Consider the following 14668-nt stretch of genomic DNA (forward strand, 5'->3'; position numbering starts at 1 on the left):
AGACATGTGAAAGCCCTGCCCTCTTTTTGATAAAGAATTAGGTGAGGACCTGGAGAACAGGATGCTGTCCAAGGTAGTCTTTACACTGGTTGCCTTCGTCTTTGTTGCAGGGAGGGCTCAGCTGGTGAGGGATACATCTGGAAATAAATGTAATTTGAAAATAAAAAACACTTGTTTTTTTTTTTTAAATAAGCTTCTAGAGGCCAAGAATTCCATCTGCTTTTTATATAGTACCTATTAGCTTACTCTGTACAATTAAGTATTTAATAGATGATGATATACATTTTACATCTGCAGGATCACAAAACAGTCTGGTAAAAAAATAAATGAATGAATGAGTAAAGCGAGGGGAGGGAAGGCTGGGAGGGAAGAAGTCTAGCCCTTTCATCATGAAAGCCTGGACCAGGAAATGCCATGAGGCTTCCATCAAAACCACAAAGAACCGAGAAACTTTGATTCAGAGAAGTAACTAAGAAAAGCCAGCCCAAAGACAGCAGAGCTGGATCTTCAGCAAGCGGACCAGAGACCAGCCGGGAACAAACACTCCTGAGACCTGGCTCTGTGTCTGTCACATCCTCCCAGGATTCTAAGCACTCTGTGTGGATGGGAAAGATGTCCCTTGAGTCATGTCCACAAGGCAGCTGGATAGAGACAAAGTGGAGAAAGTCTGGGAGGGGGTGGGATTTGTTTTGAACAGATTGGGGGGCAGGAAATGAGGAGGGGAATCCTGGGTCAATATTGCATAAGACACCTCGCAGAGCGGGTGACACATTGCCCTTTGCCTTTTAAATAAAGTAGCCAGAGTCCTATTCCAGGCTTGGGTCCCATCCCACCCAGCACCACTGATACCTAGCTGGTCAAATTCTCCTCTTTGCCTTAGGATTTCCAGCCAGTCTTGTGGTCCAGATTCTGTGCCTTTGTGTAGAGACATCCTAGGATATGGTTTTTCTCACCCATTCCTTTCTTAGAATATTGTGTCCTGTGCCTTTCTGGGTGTTGTACAGCCATTGCTATTCTGACATTATAGCTACCCTCTGTGGTGTCTCCTTGGTGAATACACAAGGTGTCCCCAAAGTTTTGGGGTGGTTTTGAGCTTTTCAGGATACCCTATATGGAGGCAGCTTTCTTACTTCCTTTTCAACCTAGTCTTTTTAATTAAACTTGCAAGACTCTAAACAGATGGGAAGCTAGGTGGTGCAATAGATATAGCCTTGGGCCTGGAGTCTGAAAAATTCATCTTTCTGAGTTTCAATGTGGTCTGACACACTTACCAGCTGCGTGACCCTGTACAATTCCCTTAACCTCTGTTGGCCTCAGTTTCTTCTTCTATAAAATGAGTATTATAGTATCTACTGCCCAGGGTTGTTCTGAGGACCAGATGAGATGATGTAAAGCCCGTTGCAAAACTTAAAGTCCTGTATGGACATTAGTGATGGAGATAAGGCTAAATATCAGCCATGATTATTGTCACACAATTCCAATCTAGACCCTCTTCAGGCTACAGAGACCGTACTTTCTCCGAGAAGGCATTCTGGGACCCAAACTGCTTCTTGTCCATCCCGGCCTGCCCACACTCTTCCCGTGTCTTCTCCCCACTGGTGTCTCCCCCACTTTACTACCTTGGTTATTTTAGACTTGCCGAGGGCAAATCCAAGAGTCCTTTGCTAAGTCTTTTGGGTAGTTACAGCCCTTTCCCATTGAGCTCATGGCTGTGGTGACAAGGATCCTCTGGAGAGAATTTCCCTTTCTGAGGCTTTTCCCTTTACCTATGGCTGCCTGACCTGGGTCTTCCCCAGGGCATAGGTTTGAATGTCACCTGTGAGGAGCAACAGGGTAAGGTGGAGAGGACCATGAACCAGGAGGGAGACCTGGCTTTGAGTGGCACATGACTGTGGGTCAGTCCTTTGTTCTCTCTGGGCCTCAATGTCCCCATCTAGAAAATGAGGAGAGAGTGATAGCTTCATCACATGGGAATGTTTGGGGAAAATACTTTATCAGTCCATTAATCAAAGAGTAATTTCTAAATTTCTGCTGTGTGAAAGCTACTGTGGCAGGTACAAGGATTACATAACAAAATAAAAGCCCCCTCTCCCTAGGAGTTTATATTAGGATAGTGATGGGGAGGTTAACATACCAATCAGATAAGTAAATACAACATATGTAAATCAATCAACAAGCATTTATTAAGGACCTACTATGCGCCAGGGAATGCACATACAAAGAATCGACCCATTTCTACTCTCAGGGAGTTTACATTCCAACAAAACTGAGACAAAGTTGTTTTCTGTCTATTTGTTTACTTCTCTGGAGGGAGCAAGGACTGCCAGAGGAAAGAGGAAAAGTCTCAAGGAGACAGACCCTAAACTTAACCTTGAAAAGATTCAGGAGATATAAAGGATGAAGGTGAGAGATGCAGGGCACACCAAGCATCAGGCACAGCCTGTTCAAAGGTAAAGAGACTGGAATTTGAATGATGTCTATAGAGAACACCAAGCAGACAAAGCTGACTGAGAAAAGAGTGTGTAAATGTATGGTGGGCATCATCTGGCTTACCTTCTTGATGTATGGGGAAGGAGCTGGAGAGAGAAATTTTGGAACTCAAAATTTTTAAAAGAATGTTAAAAATGAATTTTAAAATTTTAATTTATTTTTTTGATTTTATGTTTTATTTATTTTTAAAATTTTTTTAAATTATTTAATTAAATTATGAATTTAAAATTTTTTTTAAAAGACAAGTGTGCAAACAGGTTGAAAATATAAAGCAGATATAGACTATAAAGGTCTTAAAATGACAACCAGAAGAGTCTATTTTATAGTGAAGGCAAGAAAAAGTCACTGAAACTTCTTGAGTTATGGGGATGACCAGGTCAGAGCTGTGCTGTACAGTTTTATATAAATGAGGATGATGATGGCCTTCCCCACTGGCCTCTTTCCACCTTTCCCACTTTCTTCCACTTTCACATACCATTGATCTCCATGCTGTTCCTAGCACCAGGCGGTCCCTTTTCACCAGCTGTCTCCCTTGCCTGGACCTTGTCCTTCCTCCTCTTCACCCCCTGACTTCCCTGGCTTCCTTCAAGTCTAGGCTAAAATCCCACATTCCACAAGAGCCCCAGCCTGGTTCCCTTCAGTGCAAGTTCCTTCTCCCCACTGATTACCTCCCAATGCTCCTCTGTAGGTAGAGCTTTGTTACGGTTGCTGAATCATCTCTCAGTGGTGCCCAACTCTTCATGACCCCATTTATTGGCAGAGATACTGGAGTGGTTTGCCATTTCCTTCTCCAGCTTATTTTACAGATGAGGAAACTGAGGCAGACAGGGTTCAGTGACTAACCAAGGGTCAAGAAGCTAGTAAGTGTCTGAAGCCAGATCTGAACTTAGGAAGATGAGTCTTCCTAACGAATTCTAGCACTCTATCCCTGGGCCTCCTCACTGCCCCATCTATCTCGTTTGTTCACAGTTATTTACATGTTGTCTCTTCTATTAGAACATAAGCTCCAGGAGGGCAGGGTTTCCTTTCGTCTCTCTTTGCTTCCCCAGCAGTGCCTGACATTATATGAATTTTTATTATTACGATGATGGTTTTCTCATCCATCTCCCTGTCTTCAGGAAAGACTACTCTTCAACTACCCCATAGGAAAAGCTGCATCTCACATGGACAAAAAAGGGTGTGGGAACGTAAATGAATAAATGAGTGAAGAAATGAATGAATGAAGCATTTATCACAAACTCACTGTGTGCCAAGCCCTGCAATAAATGCTAGGAATAGAAATGCAAAATTGAGATACTCTGAACTCAAGGAGGTCTCACTCTAATAGGGACAGAAAGTGTATTTAGGAGGGCGCCAAGGCAGGGAAATGTCCAGAGGAGGACCCTCATGAATAAACCATCACAGCGGGTGCTTCCGTGACCTTCAAAGACTCAGGACTAGAAGTCACCCAAAATGTCACTAGCCCAAGTCATTCACTTTACCAAGGAGAAAACTGAGGCCCAGGCAGGTCAGTATCTTGCTACACAATAAATCCTGCTTCCCCAAAGTTCCTTGAGGAAGTACAGTAAGCAGCTACTCTGCAGGATGGTAAAATGATCATACATCTATTAAGAACTACAGGCAAATTTGTTGTGAGACAGCAGAAGGCAATTAGCATCTTGGACCAGGACCAGGCCCCCAAGGGCAGCACGCCTTCTTCCCCTCACAAAAAAGTGCTACCGGCTCTTTCCCTCCTGTGAGGAGATGCTGTCATTTGTCTCAGAACTCTCTGGAAATCCTTGGTCACATGCAGGGCTCTCCCTTGGTTGTCTCTGTTAGTGCCTATTAGAAACACTCGCAATGTGCGAAAATGTTCAAACATCCCAGATAGATGAATCCATTCAAGCATTAATGCAACAAATACTGAGCTGTTACCATGTTGGAAACTCCTGGAAATGATGAATAAGTCATAGATCCCTGCCCCAAGTAAGTGGCTTATGGTTTCATAGGAGGAATTTGACATGTTCACAAATGACTATAATATAAGGAGAATCTGACAAGACGTAGAGAAAGGAGAGGTCATTTCTGGCTAGGAGAATCAAGGAAGACTTCCCAGAGGAGGAGATATTTTATTCAATTCAGCCCAATGTTCTAACTTGTCTTTTGGGTTCTGACTATTTTTTAGTCTGTTGGCTCTCGCTCTCAGTTCTGTATCCTTTGAAAATTTGATAAACATGCCTTTACTGAAGACACTGATGGTAATGTTTAACAGCAGTTAGCCAGAATATCCCTGGGATATCCCACGACAGACACCATTCCAGGATGACATCAAATCATTAACAACTACTCTTTGACTCCTGCCAGTTCAGAATCTGCCTAAATAAATTAGGATCTAGGCCAGATCTTTTCAGATTTCCAAAGAGGAGCAGAAGGGACATTATCAAATGTTCAGATAAAATTTGGGTTCACCATGTCCATAATGCTCTCTGATCTACCAATCTAGGGTTCCTGTGGGAAAAAAAAAATAAGTGCCTTTGGTCTGGTATAATCTGTTCTTGAGGACACCATGCTGGTTTTGGGAGATTACTGCTCCCCTCTCTAGCTGGTCACTATCCATCCCTTGTATAATAAATATGTTCTAGAATCTTTTCCAGGAATTAAAGTCATCTCACTGATCTATAATTCATCCACACCCCAAACTTCATTTTTTTTAACCAGGATCATATTCACATTTCTCCAGTCCTGTGATATTGCTCCAAGTCTCAGGGATTTTTTCCAAGATCCCTGGCCATGGCTCAGCAATCCTATATACTGGGTCCCCAATTACGTCCAACCTCATTTCTCTGGGTCTGGTAGCCTGATGTCTCCAAAAGCACCCACATGCTCCCTTTCTATCTCCTTCTTATCTCGGGTATCAGTCAATCCCGATTGGCCACCTTTGCCCTGTCCTTTCCAATCTAAAAATTATTCCCTCTGACAACAAAAGCAAAGCAAGAGTGGGGGCATTTATATCTTTCCTCTGTTGTCCATTATTGTCCCATCAACCCCAAGCAGAGGCACCTTCTTTACTTTTCCTTCTTGACCCAACATAGCTTTAAGATGACTCCTATCAGATGTTGTGCTCCTGTGAGCTTGTTCTGAGATTTAATGCTGCTAGTTCTGCCTTTGTAAGGCCAAGGCAGGTGCTTGAATTCATCATTTATTGATGGACCTTGTTGCTAGCCCACTCCTTCTGTTAGAGATGTTGGTGGATGCAAGCCCAAAAACCTTAGGTGAGTGCATTTTAAACCACATTTGTGCATACTTTCTAACTATACAGAACTACATTAATAGGGTTTATTATCATTTTAACTCAAGCATTTGGCTTTCAGGACAGTTGATGAGAAAAGAGCACTTGACAGGGGAATATTAGAGGGTTTTTTTAAGTATCTGCTGAAGGTAGGTGGTGTAGTGGATAGAGTGCTGGGCCTGGAGTCAAGCAGACTCATCTTCCTGAGTTCAAATCTGGCCTCAGACTCTTACCAACTATGTGACCCTGAGCAAGTCATTTTACCCTGTATATCTCAGTTTCCTAATCTGTAAAATCAGCTGGAGAAGAAAATGGCAAACCCTTCCAGTATCTTTGCCAAGAAAATCTCAGATGAGGTCATGAAGAATCAGACCCAACTGAAATAACAACAACAAAGGTAAGACACCAAGGGCAGCTCATTCTCATTTGGTCCCTGAAGAATAAAAGGGAAAATGGGAAAATGCGCATGAGTTATTATGAAGCTGCTACTAGCTACCATCCTTCTGGGAACCCGGCATCATCTTCTATGCCTAGTTCTCCTCACTCAGCTCACAAACCCAGTGAGTGGACTCCACCTTCACAATATCTCTTGTATGTGTCGCCTTCTTTCCACGTCCAGGGCTGCCATGTTGGTTCAGACCTGGATCACTTCTAACCTGCACCTTTCCAAAAGCCTCCTAATTGGTCTCACTGATTAAAGTTTCTCCCCACTCTAGTCCATCCTCCACATATCTGCCAAGAAGATTTTCCTAAAGCATAAGTGTGTCCATGTCACACTATGCCCATCCTCAATAAAATTCAAGAGCTCCCTATTACCTCTGGGATCAAACATAAATCCCTCTATTTGTCACTCAAATCACTTTCCAGCTTGTCTCCATCCTCCATTTCCAGACTTATTATACATTACTCCCCTTCACATACACACACACACACACACACACACATAGAATGCTCTAGCCCAACTGACCTAACTCTTTCTAACACAGCTCACCTTTAACACAGCTGCCTCTACAATGACTTCCCCCACCCCCATGCCTGGATGGCCCTCCTTCCTCACATTCAAGGTTCAACTCACAGCTGCTCTCTCTCTCTGAAGTCTTTCCTAATTCCCTGGCTGCTGGTGCCTTCTCCTCCAAATTATCATCTTTTCATTTTGTACACATGTGTACACACACACACATGCACATGCGCACACATATTTGCCTTCATTACACTGGAATGTCCTTGGAGGCATTTCATTTTTCTCCTCCTATTCCCAGTGCTGGACCCATGACATGTGAAAATGCTCAGTGATGAACTGATTGATCCAAAGGAAAACTGCCCACACATTGATGACCACTATCTCTTTTTAAGAGGACACAGAACCAGAGGCAGATCCATTCAGAGGAAGATAAGAGCAAAAGCATTTTTGTTGTCTGTGTAACCCACAGTCTAAGAGTACCCCAAGACTGATCTAATGTTGGGGGGGAGTCTGCAAAAGGGTCAATTCCTCTTTGGCTCAGCTGAGCCCACTTTGAATTAATCCAGGAAAATCTCCAAAATATTGCTCCTAACCAGGTTTTCCTCAGTGTTGGCACTGTGTTCCTCAGCTTCCACCATGGCATTCAATGTACAACATGGGATAACGATAATCATAATTATAGCTAGCATTTATAAAGCACTTTGAGATTTGCTAAATACTTTAAAAATACTTTCTCATTTGATCTTCACAACCTGAGAGGTAGGTGCTGTTATTCCCACTTTACGTATGAGGAAACTAAGGCAGCCCTGGATCACATAACCACTGATAGTAATAACAAATAAATAAATAATGATAAACACTCAGGACGTGTTTGGGGCAGGATTTGAACTCAGCTCTTTCTGAGTCCAGGTGATTGTTCTATCCAGTGTACCACCTAGCTACCTTACTTGGTATTATACAGTCTTTGTTTCACTCTGTCTCATGCATAAGATACTAAAAATTCATAGGAACCCATGAAAACAGAAGGGATTCAAATAGTTCATGAGAAGGGGATTGAACCTGGTATTGTTGGGACGAACTTCTCTCATTCTCATGAATTCATTCTCCATTCAGCCACTAAAGCTATTTTCTTAAATCATGGGATCCATCACGTCACCACCCCTCCCCACCCAGTCAATAAACTTCAGTGACTCCCTGTTGCATCTAGGAGGAAATACAAAATGCTCCGGTTGACATTTGATGCCCTTCCTAACCCAGCCCCCTCCTACCTTTCCAGCTTCTTACACCTTACTCTCCAACATGAACTATTTGATCTAGTGACACTGGCCTCCTGGACATTCCATGACCAAGATGTTCCATCTCTCGGTTCTTGACATTCCCCTTCATCATACCTGGAACGCTCTCGCTCCGCAATTCCAACTACTGACATCCTTGGCCTCCTTTAAGTCCCAACTAAAATTCCACTTTCAACTATAGGAAACCTCCTCAACTGAATTCCAGTGCCTTCCCTCTGTTTATCCTGTATGTAAACTTGTTTTGTATAGATTTGTTGGCATGATGCCTCCCCCATTAGATCGTGAGCCCTTTGAGGGCAGGAAATGTCTTTTGCCTCTTTTTGTATCTCTACCACTTGGTACAGAGTAGGAACTTAATAAATATTTGTTTTTTGTCCGTTCTCAAAGAGGACCATGACATCAGGAAGGTGATGCCATGACACACAAGTGAATTAGATTTAATTGAGGGAAAGCTGTGCAAAATCCCCAGCCTTACTCTCTATCCTCTGAAGCCATCTGGGTCCAGTGGCAACATATAGATCAGGATGGCTGAAGATGGCCCCCTAATAAATGTTTATTGAATAAACAAACGAATACTTCTTCCCCACAGTCCTTCCTAGTATTCTGTAAGACATGTAGCACTGCCCTGCAGCTTTGACCTCTCCACTCCAGCATAATTTGGAGGTTGCTGAACAAACAAGCTCTTTCTCTTTGGACCTGTGCTTTCTGTAGAACTGAGTGGCTTAACTCTCCAAGAGGATACTGAGCCAAAAATATGTGGACTGTCCTCCTCCTCTAAGGAGCACACTCTTTCAGAAAGCCTCCCACTAGAAAGTCTAGGGTTCAAACTCTCAAACTCAGAAATTCTTGAAGTTGGAGTCATGAATACCAATTTCCAAAGCTGGCACTGCCCAGGAAATCTCCCTTCTCTATCTAGAAAGTTCAGTTCTGGGATCATATTGCGTCCTCTACAGAGGAGGCTGAAAGTCTGAAACAGCGAACTCCCTTCCCACTCTGACTCCCCTTCTTCCACTACCATGTGCTTCCCTCATCTAGGAAATACACACACACACACACACACACACACACATATACACACTAAATCCTGGTAACAAACATATATGCATGATTTCTTATACCAATACTCACGTCTCGCACTTCTCCATTTTATACAAATGTCCATCTGTTCTTGCGTTCATACCTGTTTACAATCCATATGGAACGACAGTGAACTCACAGTGGGGAGACCAACGGCTGATGGCCTCACGGAGGAATGAGGAATTGTGGGAGTCTGAAGAAAGCTGTCTCCCAAGGGTGCTACAACTGGATCTTTAATGTGAACAAATTTAATCCAGTGCACATAACTGGCATTTACTAATGCTTGTTGATTGATTGTTCCAGTGTTAAGCCAGGATTTTCTCTCCTCAGGGTCCTCCTCAGTGAGAGCCAATGGTCCCCTTGGGAATTTTGGCTACTTCTTTTAAAGGAAGCCATCAGCCCTTTCGTCTTCTTGTGTAGTCACCTGTTCAATACAGTTGGGAGAGTCTGTCCAGCTTGACCTTGAGGGGATGAACCTTGGGCTCACAGATCTAAAGATACGGTTTCCTCTTCTATAAAATGGAGCTAATAATAATTGTGGTTCCCTATCATGAAGCTCAAACGCTATCGAGTGCAGAGACATAATCCATAAGGTTCCGTGTAAACATGTGCTATTTGTATTATCATACTTTTAAATTCCATGACCTTCCATGAACTTTTTCCTGAGCTAACAGTAATTTCCCTCTCCTTTCTTTTCTTATACATTTCTTGTTGGGTTGTTTTTCAGTCATGTCCAACTCTTCATGACCCTATTTGGGGTTTTCTTGGCCAAGACACTGGCATGGTTGGCCATTTCCTTCTCCATTCCTTACATTTAGTAAATGATATCTCTCCTGTGCATGTCCTAACACTCCTCACCAATCACCCTTTCTGTAGGAATGAGGGCTCTAGCTCAGTCACAGTGGACCATACAAGATGCCTATTCTGACCACAGACCACACACATGGGACCCTAGGAAAACAAACAGATCAAATGAGCTCTGAGTGCCTCTCCCAGAAGGTCAGCCATCAGAGTTACACAGGGAAAAAAGAGGGAAAGTTGGGAAGCCTCAGCTAGATTCATATGAGTGGATACCAGCATCCTCGAGCTCTGCCTAGCTGGTTGAGTCTGCCTTCTCCCTAGTGTGACGTTGTGAATCAAATAAAGGACAGACAGCTTTACAGCCATACACCAGCACCAGTTCTAACACTGACCTTGAACTCATGCAGACAGCTTCGGGAGCTCATCTTGGGTGAGCTACACCAGCTGTGTTCCTCTGCCCTTTATAATTCTTGCTAACTGTCCAATGCCTTGCAGATAAGCTTAATAAAAGTTTGTTGATTTATTGAAACTCTGCTCACTCCCCTCGATTCTAGGGACTGAAGCCTTAGGAGACAAAAAATGCCTCTTGACTTGGTTATGTAACAGTCATTATTGTTAAAGCCCAGATTTCAGACAGGGTGATTTGGTGCATGCTGGCTCAGCCTGAAGAAGAAATCTTATGCTATAAATTGGAGATTTTTCTTTGCCAAATGCAAGGATCATTATAGAATTGTGTTTTCCCAAGTTTGCCTCATTTAGTTTTTGAGATCATTAACTCTTAGCAAAACTTGGCTTTCTCTTTCCAAATAAGTTTGGTCTGCTAAAAATGCTAATAAAGGTATAAAGAATATATTTGAGACTAATTTACATAATTGCTACAAATCTCAGAATGTTACATGTTCGCAACTGTGAGTGTTTCATTAAGATGGTATAGTTAAGTACTAACATTTTTTTTCTCCTCTAACCTGAAGGCAATGCCAGGGAACACAGGCTTTGGCAGACCCTCCCAATCTGGAAGGGTTTAGTATTTGGGCCCAGAAATGGACTCTATTCCAAGGAATGGCTCTACTTAATTTAGAAGGGCTCATCACCAGGTTGGCCATAAGATAATGAATGTTTTACCCATAGTCAGTCTTCAATATTGTTACTAGGTCATAGAGAAGTGGCTATCTCATGGTGGGTTGAATACTCACATTTGTAGACAGCTAGGTGGTGCAGTGGATTAAAAAAAGCACTGAGATGAGTCAGAAGACCTGAATTCAAATCCAGTCTCATGTACTTCCTGTGGAACTGTAACCTTGGGCCAGTCACTTAGCCTCTATTTGCCTCAGTTTCCTCATCCATAAAATGGGGATAATAATAGCCTCCCAGGATTGTTGTGAGAAACAATAATAACTGTATAAAGTGTTTAGCAAAGTGTCTGGCACGTGGTAAGCATCATGTAGGTGTCAGCTATTAATATTATTACAAAACCACAGATCCTTCATATAGCGAAGTCAAGATTTTCACCTTCAGACATTTGTCTGGATTATGCCTTGGTTAATTATTGGAGATGTGCTGCTATCAGAGGATGAAGTGCCTTTTGTACACAGTGGTCACTTAATATGTTAAATTGCTTGATGGAAAAACTGTGCACAAAAAGCAAATATTTGTATATCATATCATACTTTCCAATGGATGTCTATTTTTCAGAGGTGTGTGCAAAAAAAAAAAAAACACCATTGTCCAGACACAGAGTAATTTTGAATTAAAACAATTTGTAATAAACTGAAATTCTTACGGTGACAAGTAACCCAAATAGTGATGGAAAGTTGGATGGTGGGTGTGAGTGAGGAGCAGTATCTTGTCCCACATGGTTTTCAAGAAATGGCGTACAAATTCACAACATTAAAAGCATTTCTCAAGAGACAAATATTATGTATAAGCAATTTTAAAAGAGTAAATACAATCAACAGACATCTGAAAAAATGTTCAGACTTGCAAATAACTCCAGAAATGTCCATCTAAACAACTCTGAGATAACATTTCACACTCATCAAATTTTCCAAAGATGTAAAATTTGATGACGGTGTGTAAAGAAACCAGGCATGTTAGTTCACCACTGGTGGGGCTGGGAACTGGTCCAAATATTCTGAAAAACAATGTGGAACTGTGTAAGAAGAGTTATAAAATTGTTCATACCCTTTGATTCAGCCATCCTGTGATTGAGTTTATATTCCAAAAGAGATCATTTTCAGCAGGAAAAGACCACTCTGTACAAAAATATTCAGGCAGCTCTATCTGCAGCCCTATTAACCATGAAAATGCCTCAAACCAACTGTGTACCAGTGACAGGGGAATGGCCAAGCAACTGAATGTTTCTGAACATAAGAAACAAAACACGTGAAACGTTAAAAGATAGATAAAAAATCTTGTTTGAGGAGATACGGAATGAAGAAAGAAGAGACAAAGGAACGTACAAGAAGACTATAATGTGGTCAATGAAGATGTTTTCAGAGGGCAACAAAATCTGATCAAAACCAAAAATGAGCGTTGAGAATGAGTAAGTAGCATTTATTAAGCATTGTGCCAAGTTCTGGGGATACAACTGTGAAATCATGAAAGGCTGTACCCTCCGGGCTTAGCACAGTGCCTGGCACATAGTAGACTCTTAATAAATGTGTATTTACTGACTGATATTCAAATGGAGGAGACAACAGGGATGGAGGAGAGGTAGAGAAGGGAGTTAAGGTCTGGGAAGTCACTAAGATTAATTTATTCATATTAACATGTGGACTTTTCCCTTCTTTTGCCAAAAGTGAACTACAGAAATACACAGCCGCCATTTGCGACAGGTCCTCATCACTTTTTATACTACTTTGCTTACCTGTTATAGGGGAACTCTCCGTTGTGATGGATTTAATTACATTTGTAATTTAACTGCATTCAATTACATTTAATTCATGTGATGTACAAATTTATTAATAAAAGAGAGAGAAGAGGTGTGCAAAAAACATCACAGAGGACAAGTCTGAGGGAATCGGAAGTGAGCTAGTCATGTAGTGAGAATGAGGGATAATAGATGGTCAGCCTGAGTGTTGCAAGAATAACTTTGAGTTATTAAAAATTGCAAAGGAAGGTCTCAGCATGATGAATATCCCCTATGGAGAATGTATGGAAAGACACCAATTACATTTGTATAGGATGAGTGAGAAAGATGAGTCACTATCTATATCTACAGAAAGAGTAGCCACCCAGATGAAGCCATGGGTCTAATATTAAAAATAATAACTAATGAAAATCATTGCTTAAAAGCATGTTGTAGTAGAAAGAACATTCAACAAAGAGCCAAGGAGAACAGAGTTTGAGTCTTGGCTAATGTGCTGTGTGACTTGGGGCAAGTCACTTAACTTTCTGGGCCACATTCGTAATAGGAAGATGCTGGACTCTCTAAGACAGGAATTCTTATTGAGTACACAGACCCTCCCTCTTCCTGGCCCTTCGATAGATTTCTGGGGATCTGTGAATTTGACATTTTTAATACTTTGATAATTATGTTTTAGGGCCACTGGGTAGCACAATGGATAGAGTGCTGGCTCTGGAGTCAGGAGGACCTGAGTTCAAATCCATCTGCATGACCCTGCACAAGTCACTTAACCTCATTTGCCTCAGTTTCCTCATCTGTAAAATGAGAAGGAAATGGCAAACCAAGAAAACCCCAAATGGGATCATGAAAAGTCAGACAGGACTGGACTGATTGACTAAACAAGAACCATCTTTCAATATCATTGATTTCCTTTGTTATCCTCTGTGTTTTATTTTATGCATTTAAAAACAGGCATCTGAGAAGTTCATAGGTTTCACCAGAATGCCCAATGGGTCCAGGACATGAAAAAGGTCAAGATCCCCTGCTCTAGGTAGCCACGGTTCCTCTGATCCTAACCTTAGTTACAGAGAGTGTTCCCTCCTGGTCAATGGGCAATGTACAGACACTTAATTCCCCCAAACTTCTAGGGAAGGCGCTTAGCCAAACCCACACTATCCAACTTTAGCAAATTCCTTAGCAACATTCTCTTTCACTAATCGCCAAAATTCACTCATTCACTTTCCAGCTGGCCTCTTCCAAGCCAAATGAGGAATTTCCTTGTTTTTGTTTTTCAAAAAGACCTAAGGTGATGCCTGCTTTCTACTCCAAAGGCATCTCTCCAAGAAGGTGGTAATCAACCTTTTGGGTCAGTAACTGTAGACTCTCCAATCCAGATGACGCAGAGATCCCGGGGCTCAGGCCCTGAAAAAGAAAGCCTTGGAGGATCTGACAGGGCTGTTTACTTTTTAATGATTTCTGATTAACTGCTTTATTATTTATTTAGCCATATTATTCTAAACCCCTTATCAGAGCTGATTACCCTCTCTCTTATCTAATCCATTGGCCACATAGCTGCCAAAGCAACATTACTAAATCACAGATCTGACCAGGTCACCACCCTGCTCACTAAACTCCAGATCCTCTAGGATCTAACACAAATTCCAGTTTGGCTTTGAAAGCCCTTCTGGACCCATCTCCAATCCACCTTCCCAGGGTTATGGCACGGTTCCTCTGACCAACCTGGCCTTACCATGCTTCACACACATTTCATCACCCAGCTTTTCTCAGGCTGTGCCCCGTGCCTGTAAAACCCTTCCGTCTCACCTTCACCTCCAAGAATCCTTATTTCCTTCAGTGCTCAGTCTCGACTTGAATGAACGAGAAGGCAACCACCAAAGCAAAAACAAACATCTTTAGTAGGGACAAGGTGT

Source organism: Notamacropus eugenii, chromosome 6 (genome assembly GCF_028372415.1).
Source record: "Notamacropus eugenii isolate mMacEug1 chromosome 6, mMacEug1.pri_v2, whole genome shotgun sequence".
Classification (NCBI taxonomy): Eukaryota; Metazoa; Chordata; class Mammalia; order Diprotodontia; family Macropodidae; genus Notamacropus; species Notamacropus eugenii.